At 39.3% G+C, this 15,770-nt stretch overlaps 1 protein-coding gene and 1 long non-coding RNA gene across 11 annotated transcripts in view; one reads left to right on the top strand and one right to left on the bottom strand.

The window, feature by feature from the left end:
* The window catches only part of pip5k1cb (phosphatidylinositol-4-phosphate 5-kinase, type I, gamma b), a 123,005-nt gene that overhangs the window by 15,058 nt on the left and 92,177 nt on the right, over nt 1-15,770 (top strand). The window contains exon 1 of one of the 9 annotated variants that reach the window (XM_073909725.1): nt 13,977-14,200. The exons of 7 other annotated variants lie outside the window; for them this stretch is intronic. The gene's annotated coding sequence lies outside the window, so the exon portion shown is untranslated. Of the gene's footprint in view, nt 1-13,976; nt 14,201-15,770 lie in introns of those variants that run through there. One more of the 9 variants, XM_009298938.5, reaches the window with a different exon arrangement.
* On the bottom strand, nt 10,688-13,985 carry LOC141379207 (uncharacterized). Of its 2 annotated transcripts, none has more exons than XR_012395315.1 (3): nt 13,798-13,985; nt 13,672-13,707; nt 10,688-13,539 (listed from the first exon to the last, which is right to left on the bottom strand). It is a non-coding gene; the product is annotated as an uncharacterized lncRNA (long non-coding RNA). The 2 variants fall into 2 exon arrangements; XR_012395314.1 differs by having other exon boundaries at nt 13,820-13,974.

Here is a 15,770-nt window from a genome sequence, read left to right as displayed (position 1 = left end):
GCTTTTTTGAAGGCGATAATTCATTTGACAGCACCAATAAAGATTATACACAGGCCCAGGAGCGCCGCTAGCGGGGGGAAATTAGGGAGATTCTAAGGGCCCATGTTGTTTTGGGGCTCCTAGAGGTACTATTAGGGGCCCACCAGAATTTCTCTCTTCACTTTTGTCCACTACGCCCAACAACCCCCCATCCCCTCCATGGCTCTTCAATTTCGTCCACAAAACCAATTTTCGTCTACGTCTCCATCTCCCTCCCCGTCTTACCTTTCGTCCACAATCTGACCCCCGCTTAGCTTTCGAACAGCACCCCCACCCCACCCACCACACCAGGTTTGACTTTTTTCCGCAGATAGGGACTCCACACTTGTAAACAATCGCTCCTTCGGGCTAGCGCTGCTCGCGCGGCTCTTGGTCCCGCCCAGACTCGTCAGCGCTACCAAGCCGACCAATCACAGAGCTTGCACTACGCGTCGTTGTGACGTGTAGTTACATTTTTTGAGAGGTGCACGTCAGCGACGGCCACGGCGAAGGGCTATGCGTCAGCGCCGTAGAATACGCCAGCGTTTGATGCAGAAGTATAAATCAGCCTTAACAGTGGTTTGTTCTGTAGACGATTCAAAACAGAAATTGCTTAAGGGGGCTTATAATATTGACCTTAAAATGGCATTCAAATATTTAAAACCTCTTTTATTCTAGCCGAAATAAAACAAATAAGACTAATAATAATACAAATAATATTATAGGAAAAACTGTTTATATTTTTTCCATTCACTTTTTTCCAAGACATACGTTGTATGCAAGCACCAGTCCCGTTCCAAATAATCCCCCACCATCCCAACACTTTTGCTATAGTGTGTGTGTGTGTGTGTGTGTGTGTGTGTGTGTGTGTGTGTGTGTGTGTGTGTGTGTGTGTGCGTGTGTGTGCGTGTGTGTGCGTGTGTGTGTGTGTGTGTGTGTGTGTGAGAGAGAATGAGTGTGTATGGGTGTTTCCCAGTACTGGGTTGCAGCTGGAAGTGTGTGTAAAACATATGCTGGAATAGTTGGTGGTTCATTCTGTTGTGGCGACCTCTGACAAATCAGAGACTAAGCTGAAGGAAAACGAATGAATGAAACGACTGATTATTTGAGATCTGTTAAACTGAGGCATCATCATGTCAAACACGCAGGGCAGAAGCGTGACTCGTGCGTGTGTGTATGTGTGTGTGTCTGAGATTGTAAACAGTAGTTGCGTAAGAGCAGGCGCTGAAGGCTGGAGCTTTATTTAGCGTCTCCTCTGCCGTAAGCCGCTGAGTTTCTCCTCAGATCAGCGTCTCTGACATGAGAACACAGACACAGCCAGAGATCTGCGACCCGTTCCGCTCAATCCCCAGACACTCGTTCAATCCTGATGTAGAAAGCACTGCTCTCATCTTCTCGGATGGCATGAAAGATGTGTTTTTCACACACTACATCCCAGAGGACGATGTTCAGGCTCAGATGCTGCACTTTTATAGTGGAGGAGACTCTGTGCTGCTTCGTTTAAGTTTCATCTGGAATGTTCGTCTGAAGAGAATACTATAGATGGAGCTGTAAATGAATGTGAATCACAGCTCAGTGCATTAGGAAAGAAATATTAGAGAATACAGTTGAGAGATTATGAACAAATATTGCTAAAGGGGGTGTTACGGTTAATTGAGATGGAAATGCTAGGGTTAAAGCAACATTTAAAACTTATGAATCTTTATGAATGGTAGCGGCAATGGAGCAGACAAACAACCAAATTTTGCCAAAATAAGTGTTTTTAACAAAGTGGATAAATGATAAACAAAGTATTTACAAAATAAAGAAAACAAGAATAAATCAATGGTTGTAATAAAGGGGAGGAGGAACAAAAGTGGCGCCAAAGAAAAGAAAATAATATAACAAAACACAACCCTAACTAGAACCCACAATCTCTATACTATCTAATAAAAGAAAGAGAAAGAAAAGTCTTCAGCGTTTTCACGCCCTATCTAAACTACACTTCTAAACACAAACGTAAACAAAACTTACAATTAGTGGCGCACACTTCTAAACTAGTGTGTATAATACATTGATATCTCCTACGTGTAGCAACATGTAGGTCACGTGACATCTACCCTGTTCCTCGAATCCCATGGATGTCGTATATCTGGTAATCAGAGGGAAAACACAATTAGAACACTTTTAAAGATCGATTTCAGCACAAATGATTATAACACACATAGCAAACACACAACAGTGAGCATGCAAAAAGCAAGCTAGCTTTCAACTGCACCGGCTTCCTTTTAAAGTGGGGAAGTCTGCTTGTGATTGGACAATGATGATGTCATCGCAAACAGTAATGATGACTGGCATCTTGCCTAGCCAATAAGTAAATGAGCTGGGCGGACCTAAAGAAAATGATAGGTAGAGAAGGAAGGAAAAAGAAAATAAAATACAAACACAGGCACTGATACTGAGCCGTAACAGGGGGCTAATAATATTGACCTTAAAATGCTTTTTAAAAATTGAAAACTGCATTTATTCAAGCCGAAATAAAACAAATAAGACTTTCTTTAGAAGAAAAAATATTATCGGAAATACTGTGAAAAAATCCTGAATCTGTTTAACTTCATTTGGGAAATATTTTTATAGAAAAGAGAAAATAATTCACAGGAGGGAGAATAATTTAGAGTTTAACAGTGGTTTTGGAAATTATTCAGACCCCCTTAATTTGTTTTTTGCAGTTCTACACACGGCACCCCATATTAATAATAATAATAAATATAAAAAATTTATACACACATTTATATAATGGAAAACTATATATATAAAACTATATTTCATATATAGTTTTTTTTTTTAAGTTTTAAAGAAGTCTCCTTAAAATTTCCGTCTCAGATTGTAATATATTGTACAGTTACACAGCAGATGTCATGAGTGGCACATTGTGCATGATTAATCATTGTCAAACTGCTATTAGATCCAGTTCAGTTTCATTCAGTGGCCGTTTGACTGGGATCAGCAGTTAATACGGCTTGATTTCCCAGGGAAACCGGAGAGTCTGTGTGATTAAATGTTTTATTTGGCCGCTCTGGACTTTAAAGTGCTCTTGGTTTACGGACGTGCGCAACATATCAGCGCACACTTCATTTGTTTCTCAGGCTTTTCGTGCTGTCAGCAGTTTGTTTTTTAGTCTGTTTATTTGCTCGTTTAATTGTGTGTGAGTTAAATGCAAGATTATTTACCCTCCTGTGAAATTTGAGTCATCAAGCGCTGTTTTTTACTTCATGAATTATTGTCAGCATCGCCTGAGCACCGTATCTAGAGCTATAATGCCTGTCAGCAGTTTTAGCAGGTCAGCTGTACTTCAGAGTTTGTAAATAGTCACACATAAGTAAAGTAATGACGAGTCTGGGGCGAGGGAGTGGCGCAGTAGGTAGTGCTGTCGCCTCACAGCAAGAAGGTCGCTGGTTCGAACCTTCAGTTGGCATTTCTGTGTGGAGTTTGCATGTTCTCCCTGCCTTAGCGTGGGTTTCCTCCGGGTGCTCCGTTTCCCCCACAGTCCAAAAACAGGTGGTACAGGTGAATTGGGTTGGCTAAATTGTCCGTAGTGTATGAGTGTATGTGTGAATGTGTGTGTGGATGTTTCCCAGAGATGGGTTGCAGCTGGAATGGCATTCGCTGCGTAAAAACTTGCTGGATAAGTTGGCGGTTCATTCTGCTGTGGCAACCCCAGATTAATAAAGGGACTAAGCCGACAAGAAAATGAATGAATGAATGAATGAATGAGTAAATGAGTCTGACAGATTGATCAGCAAATTTAATCAAACCTACAGTAGAAACAAGCTCATGATCAGGGCGAGACGCTACTTACTGAACTGTTTTACTTAGTCAGTGCAGAGTTTGGTCTGATTTTTAGACTATAGGAGTTGACATTTTTATTCTTTTATTCTTTCTTTTTTATTCTTTAGACTACATTTTAGGTATATATTTAGATTAAATTATATGTTTAATTGTATTTGTTGTAAATTCTTTCTTAAAATTGTACTTTTTGTATTAACATTATTTGTTAAGCACCTAGGGTCTGAGAGTAACGTACTTTCGATTCTCTATATGTCCTGTACATGTGGCTGAATTGACAATAAAGCTGACTTTGAATTTTTCTGACTTTGATCAGAAGTGTCTTCTATGAAAGGTAAAGGCCTCTAGATTTTGCTTATTTGAGCACAATAAAATCTGATCATGTCTTGATGTTGACTGATTTGATTAGGACAGTAAGGTCTGACTCTGCTTAGACTAAAGTCTCATCACTGAACAGAAATAATGTCCAGTATAGAAGATAAAGTCCTGCTGCAGTGGAGACAGAATGAATATTGTGTCTGACTCCATCATGAGCTTGGAGGACTGCATCCATACATCTCTGACATGACTCAAATCACTGATTAATAAAGTCATCTGGAACGGCAGAGAAAGCGTTCAGCAGGACTCCCAGAGCTCATCAAGACTCTTTGTGTTCATCTTCAACGCCTCCATCTTACTCCAGACATGCTCAATAATGTTCATATCTGGTGACTGGGCTGGCCAATCCTGGAGCAGCTTGACCTTCTTTGCTTTCAGGAGCTTTGATGTGGAGGCTGAAGTATGAGAAGGAGCGCTATCCTGCTGGAGAATTGTCCCTCTCCTGTGGTTTGTAATGTAATGGGCAGCACAAATGTCTTGATACCTCAGGCTGTTGATGTTGATCATCCACTCTGCAGATCTCTCCATACTGAATCTAACCCCAAACCATGATTATTCCTTCACCAAACTTGACTGATTTCTGTCAGACTCTTGGGTCCATGCTGGTTCCAGTAGGTCTTCTGCAGTATTTGTGATGATCAGGATGCAGATCAACAGATTCATTCCTTCTGCCGGTTTTCAGATGATCAACTAGAAGTCAAGTTATTATTCGTTGCTCTTACAACTGGGGTCGCCGACGAGACTTTTGTTAGGTAGTGTACTGTATAACTGCTAATATGGCAAATGAAGCTACAGCGGGTCTCCCAACACATTCGCTAAAAGACAGAAAATATTACTTTACAAACTCTATTGTGCGTGTATATATGCATGTATGTGTTTTTGTGTGTTTTTGTATGTGTGTATATATGCGTGTGTGTGTGTGTGCGCGTGTGTGTGCGCGTGTGTGTGTTTGCTTGTGTGTTTGCTTGTGTGTTTGCTTGTGTGTTTGCGTGTGTGTGTGTGTGTGTGTGTGTGTGTGTGTGTGTGTGTGTGTGTGTGTGCGTGTGCGTGTGTGTGTTGCCCTGACCTTAATCCCATCACAGTGTTGTGCAGACTGACGGTGGCCAGGGATTAACACGACGGAACTTTCCAGTCTGTTTAGTTTCACACTTACAGGAGTCTTTTAGCCAAACACAGTCTGTGGTGTTCACTTACTTTACAGTGGTCAGGGTTGCCAAGTGATGCATAACACAACCCAGTTAAATGCTATTAAAAATCAGCCCAACAGGATGATGACAGCGCAGCCAGAAGAGCAGCATTGCAAAAGCCCAGATTAGAAATGACATGAAGCTGTATGCTCACAGGGGGGGGTCAACCCTGTTCCTGGAGATCGACCTTCCTGCAGATTTCAGTTGCAACCCATATCAAACACACCTGTCTGTAAGGATCAAGTGCTGTTCAGGTCCTAAATAGTTGGTTCAGGTGTGTTTGGTCAGGGTTGGAGCTAAACTATGCAGGAAGCTAGATCTCCAGGAACAGGGTTGAGCAGCGCCGCTATAACAAGAATTGTCTGGTCATTCTGATTTTGTTTGTAACGGTTTTTTTTAACCCACCAAATATGATTGGGTTTAGGGATGCACAATATATCGGAGGCCATATCGTTATCTGCCGATAAATGCTATTTTTAACATTATCGTTATCGATCCGATGTCTAAATTAGTCCGATATCTTAAAGCCGATAAATTACGTAATTGTTGCCGCGCACACGTGGGCAGAACATGTTCAGACTTGTTCATGGATCTCTCCTCACACTGATTATTCCTTCATAGTCCGTCCTTTCTTCACGTGGTATTGCTGTGAGTTAATAACTCAGTAAGTAACCATTATCCTTATCATTGTAGATGTGTTTGATTGAGTGCCGTTGTGTATTTTGCTTCAAATGGCCTCAGGAAAAAATATTACATATGAAAGCCTTTCCTGCTCTGTCTCTTTGTTGTGTTAGAGATAGCAGGGAGGTTTACTTATTACTCCAGGGCCGAATAATATTAGTTTCGGGGTGAACTCTTTTAGTTGCAGCCGGGGAATAAACAAGTTCCCGAGAGCTTTCACCCCACGCGCGCACACACACATAGATCTGACAGCCTTCACACACACATAGTCTCGAGCCTTCACAGATCAACAGGGGAGAGCCTGGGTGCAGCGGTCACTGAATCCAGCATACGGGCCACACGTTCTGTCTTTATATTCTGCTCTGTGTTTTTCATAAAGTCATCTGAGCTCAATGATCAGGTTTGTATCAAAATCCGAGGGCAAATCTGCGCCCTCACAGCGGTTTATCATAAACTTTTCATCGATCGTTTTCCCCGCGATTGACAGCAAGAACGAACACAGAAGCGTTGATGCTACATGTGTTCAAAAGAATCTAAAACGCCAAATAGGATGAATTTATGTCACATTTTCTAAAATAATACATTCTAACAAGAAGGGTCTGGTCATTCTGATTTTGTTTGTAATGTTTATTTTTAACCCACCAAATATGATTGGGTTAAATATTATTTAACCCATCAGTTGGGTTTGTCCATATTTGACCCAAAATTGGATTGAAACAACCCAGCATTTTGTGCAGTCATTCAATCTAGTGTTCAATCCGTCTATCTTTCTCCATCCCCAAATCAGAAAGGGTTGGGAAAGTATGGAAAGCACAAATAAAAATTAAATGAGTGATTTCTAAATTTACTGTGACTTGTATTTCATTCCAGACAAAGTGAGCACAAAATATTTTTATATTTCGTCTTTTCTACTTGATTTAATTTATAAATATCCATCCGTTCCTATCTGTTACGATTTAAAAGATGTTAAATAAAGGGGAAGAGGAGTAACATTAAATTTTGGGTGAAACACATAAGCAACCACACAACATCAATAAATTAGGGAAAAAACCAAGACCAGCTAAATGCAATAAAGTGATTTTATTTACAAAATAGTGATAATAATGAATGCCAAAAAAATGTATATAGAAAGATTATTAAATATTTACAAAGAGACACTGAATTTCACAGATAACAAATGACATAAGATGTTTGACCAGATATGGGAGAGTTGGAGAATTTGAGACGCGGGCGGCATCCAAACAATAAGAATAAATAAAACAAAAACAATCTATTTGGCCCAATCTCTACCCTATCTATCCAAAATAAAAATGCAGAAGTTATTGAAAAGAAATCTTCGCGTCTATTACGCACTACCTAACCTACGCTGATCTCTGATGGGAAAACAGAAAGTACAGTGGGTGGAGCACGCCCCTTACCTAGTGTGTCTAATACAGAGATATTCAAACTACTTGTGCACAATGTATGTCGCACGACATTCTTACCTGACCCACTCTCCAACCTCAGATGCGCATGACACCAACGGTAGACAAATGGAGAACAAATAACGGACAGATACCAAATTGTAACACACAGTAGACATATATAAAAAAAAAAAAACACTGACACAGCACAACACAGAAATTCAGGGCCTCCAGAGTAGCGTCCTGTCACCACTTTTATGCCACGGTGGCATCGGCTGGATTAGAGACCTTGGGTGACGTCAAGGGGGGCCAGCAAACAGCTGGGCAGCGGTAGCCAATCGGAGCCACTGTATAGGTGGAAGCGGGAGAGAGTTAGAGAGCAAGCGAGCACGGAGAGAGAGAGAGAGAGATAAAGGGAGAGAGAGAGAGAAAATAAGAGACTAGCGAGAAAAAATATATATAAATAATAATCACTCAACACAGAAATGTACAGGAATGTAACACTATCGTTCAGACCAGCAACACATTCCAGAAACAGCTGGTACAGGAGCAGTTTAGGGCTCTAATCAGGTAAACAATCCTTTGTAAAGTACCACAATACATAGTTACATCCACAAATGGCAGTTAAAACTCTACTGTGCCAAAAGGAAGCCCTATGTTAACAGTGTCCAGGAGGGTCGTCGACTTCTCTGGGCTCTGAGGCTTCTGGGATGGAGCATCACACAGTAGAAATGTTTACTGTGCTCAGATAAATCAGAATTTCAGGGGGGAATGGACGCCTTGTGCTCCGAACCAAAGAAGAAAAGGATCAACCAGACTTTTTCCAGCCACAAGTCTAAAAGCCAGCGTCTGTCATTGTATTGGGTTGTGTCTGTGCCTTTGGCAAAGGTATCTTGCTCTTCTGCGATGCTCCATTAATGCTGAAAAGCACATGGAGATGTTGGAGCACAATATGCTGCCTTCTTTTCCAGGAACACCCCTGCATATTTCAACTAGACAACACAAAACCTCATTCTGCACCCATTACAGAGTCCTGCTGCAGAGGAAGAGGATACAGGTACTTGACTGGCCTGCCTGCAGTCCTGACCTGTTTCCAATAGAGAATGTGTGGTGCATTTTGAAGGGCAAAATAAGACAATGAAGAACTCGTTTTGTTGCCCACCTTAAGACTTGTTTGCAGGAGGAATGGGACAAAATGACACCTGAAACACTTCATCACTTGGTGTCGTCTTCAGTACCTAAATGTCTTTTAAGTGTTGTGAAAAGGAATGGCAACAACACAAAGTGATAAATGCTTCATACCTGTCAACATTGGGATTTGAAAATAAGGGATAACATGTCTGACATGTCTGACAGTCACGCACCGCTAGATGAACTGACTGTTTTGAGGATGCATAGGAGGGACAACGGTGCCTGTAATCAAAAGGAAGGGAATCTCGCCAATTTTATATTTATTTCAAAGTGTTGTCATGCCTAAATAAAGTTAAAGCACAGAACAGATTCACATTTAAGAGCAAGGAGCGTCCCCTGGTGATTCAGTGATATGGGTTGCATATAAGGAGGATCGAGATATATCCAGCTGCTGAACCGCAGAACCACACACGTTTTAGGCACACACAATCTAGCACACCATATATGGTAACTAACCTATTCTTTAGCATTATCGCCACCTATTGAATTCCACAAATATGAGTTCCCTTTTCAGTCATTATTATTATTATATCGTAACGATTATTTTAACATCTCTGCAGTTTCTGAACTCAAATTATGTAAATAGAAATAATTGGTTAAAGACACTTATGACTTTATTCATGTGTCCACATAAACAAAGAACACATAATAGACCGTCAAATTGTAGGATTAAGTGTAATAAACTAATTCAGGATCTTAATCTTATCATTCATTCATTAATTTTCTTGTCAGCTTAGTCCCTTTATTAATCCGGGGTCGCCACAGCGGAATGAACCGCCAACTTATCCAGCAAGTTTTCACGCAGCGGATACCCTTCCAGCCGCAACCCATCTCTGGAAAACATCCACACACACATTCACACACACTCATACACTACGGACAATTTAGCCTACCTTATACACCTGTACCACATGTCTTTGGACTTTAGGGGAAACCGGAGCACCCGGAGGAAACCCACACTAATGCAGGGAGAACATGCAAACTCCACACAGAAACGCCAACTGAGCCGAGGCTCGAACCAGCGACCTTCTTGCTGTGAGGCAACAGCACTACCTACTGCGCCACTGCCTCACCCAAATCTTATCATACTTGGTTAAAATCACTTTGTTGTAAAATATAAAAAGCAAACAATAATGTGTCACATTAAAATGAATTACTATAGTTAATAATTTAAACAATATATAATGTAGTTATAAACTGAGTATCTGAATAACTACTTGTTACATCTCTCATGGATGTAAGTGCGCTGCACTTAAGCAATGACACGGACACAAACCTTATGCAACAGAACTCTTTACTAAATATTGCGGATATACAGGATACATGCTACAATGTCATACTGTGCAGACGCAGGATCTCGCTGCGCGTCCCATACGGAACATCATAAGGGTCAAAAAGCGTTACACTTGAAGCCACAGTACACAACACTACTATATTTTACTAAACTGTCACAGTTGTTAGTTTTATATATATATATATATATATATATATATATATATATATATATATATGTTTACTTATTTTTTTTTGTCAATTATTAATAGTTAATTTGTTTCTATTGCTAAATTTTGGTTTTAAAAAGTGTATTGCTTACTATAAATTACTACAGTATTTAATGTGGGAAATCATTAATAAAAAAGTTATTAGAAAATCAAGCAAATAAACTCAATTAAATTGCTGGAGTAAAATATGAATATAGTGTTATACATTTGTTACATGTAAAAAGATTTTTAATACATATAAAATGTATTATTGGCTAAACTTGCTATTATTTCCTTCATTATAAACAAATCCATTACATAAACCTGTCCAGTTTAGATTGTTCAGCAAGGCCAGCAAACGAGTATCTGCCATATTATTATCAGATAATAATGACTGATCATCTATGATGACGGATAGAAAACTGTTCAGTCTATTAAACTGAATGGTGATCGGAAACATCGCTCCGCATTCGCCCGTCTCGATCGCAATGTTTGTGAAATGAAGTAAACACTTATGTTTATTGTGCACAATATTTATTAACCATAAATATCCAAACATATTGATGACGATGGTCAAAAAGACGTTAATAACATTAACATCCGTCGTAACCATATATGGTTTGCCTAGATTGAGTGTGCCAGATTGTGTGTGCCTAAAACATGTGCGGTTCTGCGGGCCTGCAGCTGGATTTTATTGGGAGGATCGGCTCTTTAATAATTATTGCCACCCTTCATAGAAGGATTGAAAATATCTTTACCGATAAAAGCAGGATAAAATTGTAAAAATACAGGAGAATCATGGGAAAAATGGACGGGTTGAGAGGAATCAGTGGCGCCTGCAGCTGTACGCACTGTGCGTACCTACCATGAGTCGCTTTTTTATTTATTTATTACATAATTTAAATTGATTATTAAACAGTACACACAACGATATATTGACAAAGCAAGAAAGTATGAGAATAAATAAAGGTGTGTGTTTGTGTGTTTTAAAGTGTGTATGTACTTGCGTGATGGGAGATGGTTAAAGGAATCTGTTGGCTTTAGTTTTGCTGGCGATTTTTCACACCTAAAAATTACAATTCAGATAGATAGATAGATAGATAGATAGATAGATAGATAGATAGATAGATAGATAGATAGATAGATAGATAGATAGATAGATAGATAGATAGATAGATAGATAGATAGATAGATAGAAAAATAGATAGATAGATAGAAAAATAGATAGATAGAAAAATAGATAGATAGATAGATAGATAGATAGATAGATAGATAGATAGATAGATAGATAGATAGATAGATAGATAGATAGATAGATAGATAGATAGATAGAAAAATAGATAGAGAGATAGATATATAGAAAGATAGATAGATAGATAGATAGATAGATAGATAGATAGATGGATGGATGGATGGATGGATGGATGGATGGATGGATGGATGGATGGATGGATGGATGGATGGATGGATGGATGGATGGATGGATGGATAGATAGATAGAGAGATAGATAGATAGAAAGATAGATAGATAGAGAGATAGATAGATAGATAGATAGATAGATAGATAGATAGATAGATAGATAGATAGAGAGAGAGAGAGAGAGATAGATAGATAGATAGATAGATAGATAGATAGATAGATAGATAGATAGATAGATAGATAGATAGATAGATAGATAGATTGTTTAAAACAAAGGTTCAGAACGAGTAAACGCTCTTTAAAACAGATAAACCTAATTGAGACATTCGCCAAAAGGCCTAAAACTGATGATACAAATACTGATCTCCTGCACAATGTGGAGACTGCATTCGCATCAGCACCTAAGCCGGGGGAACTGTCTCTTTCACGGAGATGGTGGGGAAAAAAAAAAGGTGGAAGAAAAAAAATAACTGGGTGCGAGAAAAAAAACTGAGTGATAGGAAAACATATTTTAAGGTTTTTTTGCGTTCCCTCGCAAAGATGTTTCTCCACAAACACTTCCTGTTCACGTCCTTCATGTAAACCCTCCCGTTTTGCCGAAATTCTCCTGTGTTTTACCATTCTATCCCACTTTCTTCCTTTCATTAAGTATTTTCCCATATTTCTGATATATGTTTAATCTTGAAATTAATATTAAAATGTCTGCATCACTTTCTTTACATTAAAGCTGTGCGTCGATCGGCGCCTTTCATATGCTACCTCTGAACCAGTGAATGCATGTATAAGCGCTGACTGACAGACGCGCTCCGTACAATTCAATTCAGCTTTATTTGTATAGCGCTTTTACAATGTAGATTGTGTCAAAACAGCTTCACATAAATGGTTTTTAGTGTTTAAGTTCAGTTCAGTTCAGTTTAGCTCAGTTCAGTGTGATTTAATCATTACTGAGAGTTCAAACACTGAAGAGCAAATTCATCGATGCTTAGCTCTACCAATCCTGAACCATGCAAGCCAGTGGCGACAGCGGAGAGGGAAAAAAAACTTCACCTGATGGGAGTGAAGAAAAAAAACCTTGAGAGAACCAGACTCAGTTGGGCACGACCATTTTAATTTCTCCGCTGGCCAAAAGTCTTGTGCAGAGCTTCAGTCACCGTGTTGGAGGCTAGAAGGTGGCCTCAGCGAAGACTTGTCTGTCCCAGGAGCGTCGAAGGAATCAGACTCATGTTCTCCACTCCCCCATGACCATCAGTGCAGCAGCAGCTCAGGATACGGCCTGGTCCTGGATATGGAAACCTTGGGATCATTTCGTCGCTGGTCTTGGATCCAGTCAGTGACTCCGCATAATCTGAGGACCTCGGGATGAGTATCCCGAGGTGAAAATAGAGAATAATTAGCGTAGCTGCTGTTCATAGTGTATATAAGCAAGATGCAGAAGCCTGTGTGGAACCCGCTAGGTGATGCATTGAGTGTATGCTTTACTAAACAGATAGGTCTTTAATCTAGTTTTGAACTGGGAGAGTGTGTCTGAGCCTCGGACATTATCAGGAAGGCTATTCCAGAGTGTAGGAGCCATAAAGGAGAAGGATCGACCTCCTTTACTCGACTTTGCTATTCTAGGTACTACCAGAAGCCCTGAGTTTTGAGATCTTAAAGAGCGAGTAAATAATAAACTGATCCCAGATTTTCCTTCGTGCTGATGTGCTGTATTCAACACAATCTCACGGCAATTCGTAACTTTTTCATTTAGTGGCTAATTCGTAAGAATACTAATTCGTACATTTTAGTATGATTTGCTCATCCCCCAATGATGGTTGGGTTTAGGGGTGGGGCTAGGTGCCACGCCTCCTTTTTAAAATCGTACAATCTCTTACGACTGAACTCGTATGAATTAGCCACTAAACTGCCAAAACATAAAATACTTACGTTTTCTCGTGAGATCAGGCTGGCTTTATTACCTTTAGATTTTAAAGAAAATATTTAAATTTTAAAAACAAACGAATAGATGAATGTTATAACGAATATCCTTTTGAAAGTAGGCATCAGTGTTTCTTGATATGATTGGGGGGCGGTGCTGGATTTGTGCGTACCTTCGAATAAAATCCTGCAGGCGATGAAATGCTTTGCTGTTCAAAAATGATAAGCAACACATTAAATAAAGTTTGTTGTATTGTCTGCAATGAAATACAAGCCAAAGTCCATTTAGAAATCACTACCAGTTTTCCATACTGTCCCAACCTTTTCTGATTTGGGGTTGTGTCTTTCTGTCTAAATGTTCTCTGTCTGTCATTTATTTTGTGCATTATTCCTCATGTCCTTCTTGTGTGTAAGTTGTCATTGTGAGTCTGTCAGTGATTGTGAGTTGTTCATCTCTGCCCTCGTCCTTGGCACACAGTTCTATCTCTCAGTCTTATCCACCGATGGGCAGAAACCGGCTGTAATCTCCGTCTCTCATTGGCTGCTGCTCTCGTCCAGGTGACCACAGAGATTGGGGAATTTGTCAGGGCATCAGATTAGTTCCTCCTGTCAATCCAATTGAGCGTCCTCACAGGACTGATCCTACCGCAAATAGAAACCAGCCTCACAAACCAAACCACAGGGATTCATGTCTCATCTGAGGTCTGTATTTCTGACTTTCATACTTTTATTTGTCCTGTTGCAGTGGATAAACACCGTCAGCAAGTAATGATTAGTTTAGAACTCAGAGATTTTAGACTTGTGTTCCTCAGGTGTGTTCAGGATGCAAATGTTCTAGTGATATATGAGCTTCCCGATTCTCATTGTAAGGAGGTTTTAAGGATGTTTTAAGCGTTAGACTGACTTTTGCATTGGCTTAACTTTATAAATGAATTTCGTAGCTTTAAATGAATCTTCAATGTTATGGTTTGTTTGTATTCATGTCCTTGTGCACTGCAAAAAATGCTTTTCTTACTTAGATTTTTTTGTCTTGTTTCTAGTCCAAAAATCTAAAACTTCCTAAATCAAGAGGAATTTTCTAGACAAGCAAAACATATAGTCTTGTTTTAAGATATAATATGCCAAAATTAAGTGAGTTTTTCCTTAAAACAAGCAAAATAATCTTACGTCAAAAGAAAAAACAAGATTAATTTGCTCACCCCATTGGCAGATTATTTGGCTCGTTTTAAGGAAAAACTCGCTTAATATTGGCATATTATTTCTCAAAACAAGACAATATGTTTATATGTTATTAATATAGAAAATTCTTCTTGATATAAGAAACTTTAGATATTTGGACTAGAAACAAGACAAAAAATCTAAGCAAGAAAAGCATTTTTTGCAGTGTGTGTGTGTGTTTGTGTGTGTGTTCAGTGTTTGGGTGCTTTTAGACTTTTGTTCCTCGAGTGTGTTTATGATGCAAATGTTGCAGTCATATATGAGCATCCCGATACTTTAAGGAAGTTTTAAGAAGGTTTTTAAGCATTAGTCTGACATGTGCATTTGCTTAATTTCCATAAATGAAGTTCACAGCTTTAAAGGAATCTTCAGTATTTGGGTTTGTTGTTTGTATTCATTGTGTGTGTGTGTGTGTGTGTGTGTGTGTGTCTGTGTCTGTGTCTGTGTCTGTGTGTGTGTGTCTGTGTGTGTGTGTGTGTGTGTGTGTGTGTGTGTGTGTGTGTGTGTGTGTTCAGTTTTTGGGTGTTTTAGACTTTAATTTCTCAAGTGTGTTTATGATGCAAATGTTACGTTAAGGAGGTTTTAAAGATGTTTATGGATGATTAAAGCATCAGTCTGACATGTGCATTGGCTTAATTTCCATAAATGAAGTTCACAGCTTTAAATGAATCTTCAGTGTTTGGGTTTGTTGTTTGTATTCATTGTGTGTGTGTGTGTCTGTGTGTGTGTGTGTCTGTGTCTGTGTCTGTGTCTGTGTGTGTGTGTCTGTGTGTGTGTGTGTGTGTGTGTGTGTGTGTGTGTGTGTGTGTGTGTGTTCAGTTTTTGGGTGTTTTAGACTTTAATTTCTCAAGTGTGTTTATGATGCAAATGTTACGTTAAGGAGGTTTTAAAGATGTTTAAGGATGATTAAAGCATCAGTCTGACATGTGCATTAACTTAATTTCCATAAATGAAGTTCACAGCTTTAAATGAATCTTCAGTGTTTGGGTTTGTTGTTTGTATTCATGTCTTTGTGTGTGTTCACTGTTTGTTTTTAGACTTTCGTTCCTCAAGT

Source organism: Danio rerio, chromosome 2, assembly GCF_049306965.1.
Source record: "Danio rerio strain Tuebingen ecotype United States chromosome 2, GRCz12tu, whole genome shotgun sequence".
In the NCBI taxonomy this organism is placed as follows: domain Eukaryota; kingdom Metazoa; phylum Chordata; class Actinopteri; order Cypriniformes; family Danionidae; genus Danio; species Danio rerio.
This window is presented reverse-complemented; position numbering and strand designations above follow the sequence as displayed.